General features: G+C 45.3%; 1 pseudogene; it reads right to left on the bottom strand.

Moving 5' to 3' along the window:
- Positions 1-6,337: 6,337 nt before the first annotated feature.
- On the bottom strand, positions 6,338-7,216 carry LOC109377718 (cyclin-G1 pseudogene; annotated as a pseudogene).
- Positions 7,217-8,421: the final 1,205 nt, after the last annotated feature.

The following is an 8,421-nucleotide window of genomic DNA, read 5'->3' as shown; positions in this document are numbered from 1 at the left end:
CCTAGCCAAGCTCCTCTGCATCACTTGGAAGCTGCATACAGCCTATTGCCCACAGAGATCAGGACAAGTAGAATGCATGAATCGGACCCCCAAATCCCACCTAAAAAAAATGTGCCAAGAGACACATCTCCACTGAAACAAAACCCTTCTAATAGTGCTCCTGAGGATATGCTCAGCTCCTACCAAGAAGACGGGCCTTTCCCCTTATGAGGTCATATACGGAAGGCCACCTCCGCTCATTAGAGGCCTCCCGGGGGACCTTAAAGAAATAGGAGACCTAACCTTAAGACAACAGCTTGAGGTGTTAGGGTCTACCCTACAGAACCTCAACCAATGGGTACAGGAGAGGCTCCCCATCAGCTTAACAACTGAAGTTCATCCCTTTAAACCTGGGATTCATTTTCGGTTATGTAATGGAACCTCCAGTCCTTAAAACCCCTGTGGAGGGGCCCCTTTACTGTCATTTTGTCTACGCCCACGGCAGTTAAGGTTGCAGAGATCACTCCATGGATACACCACAGCAGATTGAAACCTGCAGCTGCTAGCTGGAGCTGCACCTCTAACCCCTCTGAGTCTCTCAAGATCACTCTCTGGAGGAAGATGGCCAGCGATGTTACCAGTCCTTAGGAGGAAATCACCAGCCCCGCTTTGGTCACACTGGAAGCTGACCAATCTACGCGCAGCTGAAGCTTGTGAAATTCTTCCTTACAAGATGCTTATCCCAAGAACTCTAACGCTTACTCTCACCCTTTTCTTCCCAGTCGGGAACGGTATCACTATCTCATCCCTAAATCATGCTTCCAGTCCTTTACGCTGGGAACAACATCTCAGGTAGCCTTTGTCTCCTACACATACATGCTGGCCCAGTGCTATCAGGGTAGAACTCTTCAGGCCTGTACCTATACAGACAAATCCTACTGGTTTTGCCTCATTCCTCGACGATCAATAGCCGGCTACAATTGCCCAGGAGTTAAAAGGGCTGATCAGGTCGTCTGTTGAACCCGCCAAACCCACGTCAGATACTCCAATGGGGAGTCGTCTAAAATCAGGCCAAAAAGGAGGCAGTACAGGAGATGGTTAAATGGCTTATCAACCGGCCCACCACAAAACTGTCCTCCCATCGGCAGGTCCCATGGCCCCAACTATATGGACAAGTCAAGGCTAAATTGGGTGAAACCTTGAGTTTTCCAACTCTTGGAAAAAAACTCTTTATTGACCTCATCAAACGCATAGCCCAGGAACTTAATGTCACGGGGTGCTGGGTATGTGGAGGAGCGCTCATGAGTGAAGATTGGCCATGGAAGGGAACTAGCCTAACTGTCCTTGACCTCCTCCAGTGGAACCACACCACAATCCGGCCTTCACAGAAACGGTCCCTACGGTGGGTTCTCTCCTTCGAAGTAATCAGGGAAGAATGTCTCAGCTGTACAGCATGCCCTATACCCAATGAGTGGGAGACACCCCATGCAGGAGAGTCCAGAACCTAACTGGCTCGTCTCTCAGCTGGTGGCCAAAAGCCCCGACCTGGTATTGGAGCCCTATCATCAATTCTACCTTATGTTCCCTCTTAGATACTAGCTCCTTCATTGCCAACTGCACCTTTCCTAATGGCACTGGTAACCCCTTCCCTGCACTCCTGGCCCTTAGTACTATATGGGATAATTGAAACTCCACCCTGAGCACCCACTGGGCGGCACCCGATGGCTGATTCTGGATCTGTGGCAAACGAGCATACTCCCATCTCCCCTCCAACTGGACCGGGAGCCCTGCACCTGGTGTAATCCAGCCTGGTTTCTTCCTCCTTCCTAACCAAACTGGTCAAGAACTAGGCATCCCCTTATACCATGATTTGCATATAAAGCCCAGAAGGTCCCTCGATATGGGGGGACATCAAACCTGGGAGGAAGATGAATGGCCTCCCCAGCAAATCATCCAATATTATGGCCCAGCTACTTGGGCTCAAGATGGGAGTTGGGGATACCGTACCCCCATTTACATGCTCAACCATGTTATCTGATTACAGACTGTTCCAGAAATAATTACCAATGAAACTGCAACAGCTTTAGAGCTCCTCGCTACCCAACAGACCCAGATGCGGGCCGCTATTTATCAAAACCACCTAGCACTGAACTACTTACCAGCTGAAGAAGGTGGCATCTGTGGCAAATTTAATCAGACGGAGTATTGTCTACAGATTGACAACACTGGCAAAGCTGTCTCTGCTATCGCCATGAATATTAGAAAACTTGCCCATGTCCCAGTTCAAAAATGGTCAGGATGGGACCCTGAGAGCCTATTTGGAGGATGGTTCTCCACCCTCGGGGTATTTAAAGCGTTAATTGGAATCATCCTCCTGCTCCTTGGGGCAGGTCTCCTTTTATCCTGCATTCTCCCCCTTGTCATTTGCTCCACCTCTTCCCTCATAGAGTCCATTGTAGAATGTCAGACTGCCGCTAAGGTCCTCATGTTATGGAAGTACCAAACCCTAGACCAGCAGCCTGTAGAAGGAGATGATGCTCTCTAACCCACATGTGGGTTCGAGCATCAAAGCGGGGAATGTGGCAGAGGGCCCTAGACAAAGGCCTTCCCAGACCATGTGGTCACCAAGGATTTTGCACAGGCTTCAGACAAAGACATTCCTGGACTGTATGGTCATCAAAACTTCCACATTTAATATTTCCAAATCCCTACCTCACTGGGGAGCCAGTCAGGAACTGGCACAATGGTCACATGTCCTAATAATAAATCTTAGCTGCCAACCTGGAAACTTCAGGGTATATAGCCCCGAGTCCCACCCGGGTCGGGGCACAGCCTCTGCATATAAATCCGCTGAGTCTGTGCCTGCATTAATAAAAGTTGCTTGCAAGACTTGGTGACCTGTCTCTCTGTCTGGGTTCCCCGCAACATGAACAGCAAGTTTTGTGGGGACACAGTTTACACAATTTGGGGGTCTCTATTAGCAAAAAAGAATGCAAAGATATAAATACAAAATTTGATAGAAAAGTGAGTCGTGATGAAGAAGGGCCTGTGGAATGAGGGGCTCTAGGCCTCAGCCCCATTAGCTTCAGAGTCACCCCACTTCAGGCTGGAAGCATGACCTGGGGGCCTTCAGGAAGCTCATCAGCTGAAGCAAGAGCTGAGGGACAAGGGCTGCTAAAGGGGACAGGCCCTCCCTGCTGGTGTCTTAGATCCCTTGACGCCTTTGTCTCCACTGTTTTCCCTCAGAGCCAGTCGGATGGGCAGACTTCACTCAGATCCTCTCATCCCCCCAGTGGATCCAGACACTGTGACATTCTGATGAGAGCTGTGGCCTTGCCCAGAGCCTGCCCCCAGCTAAAATCACTTACCTGCATCCCCACACAATTTTGCATGCAATTTTCAAAGGATTATGAGACCCCTGAGACCAAGGGTGTATGGTGCCCATCTACACCTTCTCTCAGTGAAAAAAGAATTCCTGGCAACAGCAGCTCTTCAGGTGTCTCCTGCCTGCCCCTCCCTCTCAGTGCCAATCCTATTTCCTGTGATTGATGATAATATAGTTTTTTCCAATCCCCCCTGCCTGCCCCATCCAGTCCTCGCCCACATGGAACCGATGATGAGAGAAAGCACAGGGACCATCTGAATTGAGAAGAAGAAATGGAGGAGTTTGGAGATATTTAAGGCATGTTTTTCTTGTGGTTTCACTCCAAAATGTCTGTCTTTATTGGGGGTTTGCTTTGAAATTATAACCAGGTCTCTCTCTTTTTTTTATAACCAGGTCTCTTGATTATTAAGAATACATGATACATCCACTGGATACAAAGTTATCTTTATACTTGTTTTTAAGACTGTACTAAGAAATTTAAACATACACAAAAGTGGGGAGAAGATTACAGTGAAACCTCAAATATCCTTCACTCAGCTACAACGATCAGTTATGTCTAATCATGATTTATCTGTATCCCCAACCATAACCCACATGTGTTATTTTCAGGTGAACCCACACGGTATTATATTTTGTCTATTGGTAATTTTTTGTAAGATGTTCTTTAAAAATGAGCGAAAGGAATGATGAAAGTGACAAAATGTTTCCCAGTACAATTAACAATGAGGATGCTCTGAGAACTCTAAGTGTCTTGCTTTATATTGAATGTTCAGCACCTCTTACACATTCAGAAGAAATCAGCAGCTCAAAGCAGAGAAACAAAGGCATGTAACATTGTTTAATTTCTTCTTTTTTCAGAGCAGCATTTGTCATTTCTGAATTATAACTGAACATTTATATTCCCAACCTTGCAAAGGAACTCTCCAGATCATGAGAGAAAATTCTCACCCTTGTGAGGCTGGGGGACAAACAGGGACAAGAAAACAGAACAGCTGGTTCATCATCTGTAAGCATATCCTCCAAAATGGAAAGACAAACAGGCCTGGAGCCAAGAATAGTTGTACCTGTTTTGTCTATTTCAGGAAATTTCCCCTAAAGCAGGCAGAGCAGGAGCAATGGACAAACACATGAGAAATGGACATCAGTCATCGGTTTGGTCATGTGCTTGCGTTTTCACATTTCCAGTTCTCCTCATACCCAGACTAAGCGCCATCACTGTGGATACGACAGGGTGGCAGAAACACAGGCCTCCTTCACCCTGGGTCCAGCTCCTGCAGAGCGTCTCGTGAGGTTTTCTGAGGTGACCGTGTCTCCTCATTTTTGCACCAACCCTTTTTAAGACAAATTCCCGCTTCTATGTTCAGTGTATCTTCTTCACATGCACAACATATAGTCTAGTAGCTTCCCTGCTGGGTGGTGGAATGTTGGTTTTTCATTTTCTTCATCAGATTCACTGACTATTTTTGTTCTTAACTGATTTCTGAGACTTCAAGGTTTCTTCAGGGGAAGCTGCTGATGAAGGCATCTGGGCAGACAGAATCCTTCTGAGGATTTTCCTGGAGGCCCCCAGACACTGGCTGACCGCCTCCCGCAGGGGCCTAAAAGGAGGCCATTCTGCTGCCTTCCCGGAGGGGGCAGACCCTCCCAGCCCATCTCATAGCAGCCACATGAAACTTGAGACCTGGCAATTCTCTTAATTTTTTACTTTTATGTCTTTGCATTTCAATAACTTTATTGAAATATATATCCCTCGGTACCAAAACATAATGGTAGTTGGTTAGGTTACCTCTGCCAACTCAAAATTAACACCAATGTAATTAAAATATTGACAAATATCAGCCTTTTAGGAAAACTAAAAACTTATCTACAGAACATGGTTTACAAAAGTATAAGACCCACTGTGGTTCTTTGGTTCATTTTCCAGTGCAATTTACCCATAACATGATGTCAAAGTTGGGGACAGCGATTCTGGGTAGACTCGGGCTACACATCACACTGGGGAACCGTGTACACTTTACACTGCAGATCTCCTCATGGTCACTGACTGCAGAGCAAACCCTGAACACGCCCTCAGAAACCCCATGACTGTGAAGATGCTTATTTATTCTTAAGACTTTCTGTAGGCACAGGAGGGGCAGTTAGTGAAAGTACATTCTCTTTATTTTAAACACAATTCTAAATGAAAAGCAATGGCAGTTTTATCAAAACAGTCCTTGGTAAAAATTCTGGAATGTTAAATCAGCAAGTGTTCAGAGTGCTGTTTTTATTCTGAGTTACTAATATGATAAAAACTAGTTTTCTCAATGGGACTAGATTGCAGCAGTGAATTTTGTACGAGAACCTTTTTTTTTTATCGTGGATACAAACATCACCTGCTTTCCAGAAAAAAATATTAAAGAGAACTTAATATGCCACAATTACTAGGTGTGTAGTTACGCTTTATATAAAATGCCCTCAAATTTAAACATAATTCCCATGTAGCAATAAAGCCCACATCTCTGGATTATTTGTGACTTGCATGACAGGTGCCAAGAAACCATTTTCACTGCCTAGAATGGTGACCCTCATTATGCCTTCAAAGTGCATTTGTGAAATGTTGGTTTTGATGTAAACCTCATTAAAATTTTAATTAACAGGTTACCATTTTTAATACCACCTAAATATGTCGACCCAGCATAGAAAGTTGGATCCATGTTAGACATGAAGCTTCATAGTTTACCTTCCCAGACTAGTTATTAACATTTCACAAGCTCTTGGCTTTTTCATATGCCTTACAGATGAATTCAAATTTAAGCATAATCCCACTACAGCGTGATATTAATTAGGGAGTTTCCCCAAATCCGACATTAATGCTATCTAGTTGGATGTTTTTGAGGCTTCCCAGCTTAAATTCATTGAAACATTATGGAATCCATAGCTCAGGACTGGAGGGAAAGGCTTCAGAGAAGAGTGTTTGCTGCTGTAATAATCCAATTAAAGGACTGCTTCAGGAATTGTTGGAAGGTAGGTTATTCTGTAGTAACTATGCTTCAATGGCCATGCAGTATGACCAGAAACAATCCATTTCAATTTTGAACATTTGGTTTGGAACTCTTGTTTGATGAACATTCATTCACTTAAACACTTGGATACGAGCTCTTGCCAGAAGGTCAAATCTCTGCCATTTATCTTGCAGTTTCTGAAGACCTCCTACTCCTTCTGTTAACTCCACATACTTCTGTGCTTGGGTCCCCAGTGCAATGACAGATATGCCAACACAGACAGCTTTGCTTTAGAAAACGTGACCCTGCAGTGGCATGCCTAAAGATGAGCTTCTATTCTTTCAAAGTTAAGGCTCTTCCTCCTTTCAAATGGCCAGTTCCTTTGAGGGAGTGAATAATAGAGTGGCAGACATTGAATAGTAGCTTTGACTTTCCAACACACCTTCAACACAATTCTTTCCATCCTCATCAAGCCTGAAGCTGTGAACCTAGACTGGCTTATTTGGATCAAGTCAGTAGCCAGTGGGACTTTCCTTTCCTCTTCCAATGATTTTACAGCCAAGTAGATGCAGCTCAGTCCACACACCCAAGGGGCTTGGGCTGTACCTTCGTTTTGGACAGGAATCTGTCCAGTAAATTCACAGCTAGAGAAAGTGTCTCGGTGTTGAAGCCAAAGAGCTGAGTTAGACTAAGAAGATCTTTTACTTCAAAGTCCCTTAGGCTTGCAGTCAGCCTGAGGTTATTATCATGTGCAGATTCAATTTATCTCAAGCCTCAGACCCCTTTGTCTGACCTTGGCCTCCTGTTCCTACAGGGCATTCATTTGGTGTAGCCGTTTCCGAGAGTCAGTTGTTGTCAATACCTCTATCATTCAGATCATGGATGCAGCTTCTCGGTGGTAACACCCTCCCAGGACCTGCTCTCACTCTGTCCACGATATCAGATTCGAGAGGCGAAAGAGGCGAGAGGCCCTGGGAGGGGGAACTGCTCTGGGTGGAGAAGGTCTCCTCAGTATTCCCCCAGGTGACACTGCCCTCCCCTGGGTCAGCTTGGAGCCAAAGCTCTTCATTTTTCTTGAAGGACCTCACATTTGGCTTCTTTTTTGACTCAGGAAACCATAACAGTGGATTTGGACAGAGTTCCTCCGGAGTTTAGTCTCTAGAAGGGAATACACTGATCGTTTCCAGATCATTTTCAAACACTGAATGGGATTGAAAAGTCAAATTTTCCAGTTGTTTGTGGTGGACACACAGGAATCAAAATACAGCACCTCCAGGACTGAGGGAGTAGAGATGTGTCTTTTCTGTGTGTGCGATTCCTGGGGGTGGTGTCTGAAACTCTGGATTTTCCAAAGAACTTACTACTGAGCAAGTATTTCCACTTCTTGCAATAAAGTCAGAGAAAACAGAAGCCACCTTGCAAACAAAAAATCAGACGAGAAAATGAAATCAGGTGTCCTGGAAGAAATCAGAGAGGGCCCTTTCTGTGAGGGGGTCCTTATTTTTAGAGTTTTCATAAACAACGTGTTTGGAGTGGTAACCACATCCTTTTGAAACAATTTCTAAAGGAGAAAACCATTGAAAGGCATTTAGCAAATGGTTGACACAGGCTAAACGCTGAAAAATCAGTCTTTGATTCAAAGATAGGGATGGTTCCAGCCTGACTGAGTTTCCCAGGTGTCAACAGGGAGGTGGGCTGGGACTTTTCCCAAGGACCAAAAAGAGGAACATCCAAGAGATAAGGTCATCTCACAGCCAGGGATAGTGCAGGGCCCAGTGTGAGCAGGTCACGGGTGTCTGTTCCTGTTCAGGCTCCAATGCCCAGCACCCAGGACAGAACGTGATAGAACTCAGCAAATATACCGGTCAGCCAGATGAATAAGTACAGGTGTGAAGCCACAAGGAAACCCTGTGAATTCTCTCAGGGCATAAACTGAAAATTGTTGATGTGCATACATTGCAAAGATCGGTAGGTGGATGGATGGATGGTGGGTGGATGAATGGATGGATGGGTGGATGAGTGGGTGGGTGGATGGGTGGGTGGTGGATGGGTGTGTGGGTGTGTGGGTGGATGGAT

The sequence above is a fragment of the Hipposideros armiger genome, unplaced genomic scaffold (assembly GCF_001890085.2).
Source record: "Hipposideros armiger isolate ML-2016 unplaced genomic scaffold, ASM189008v1 scaffold_1523, whole genome shotgun sequence".
NCBI classification, from domain to species: Eukaryota; Metazoa; Chordata; class Mammalia; order Chiroptera; family Hipposideridae; genus Hipposideros; species Hipposideros armiger.
This window is presented reverse-complemented; position numbering and strand designations above follow the sequence as displayed.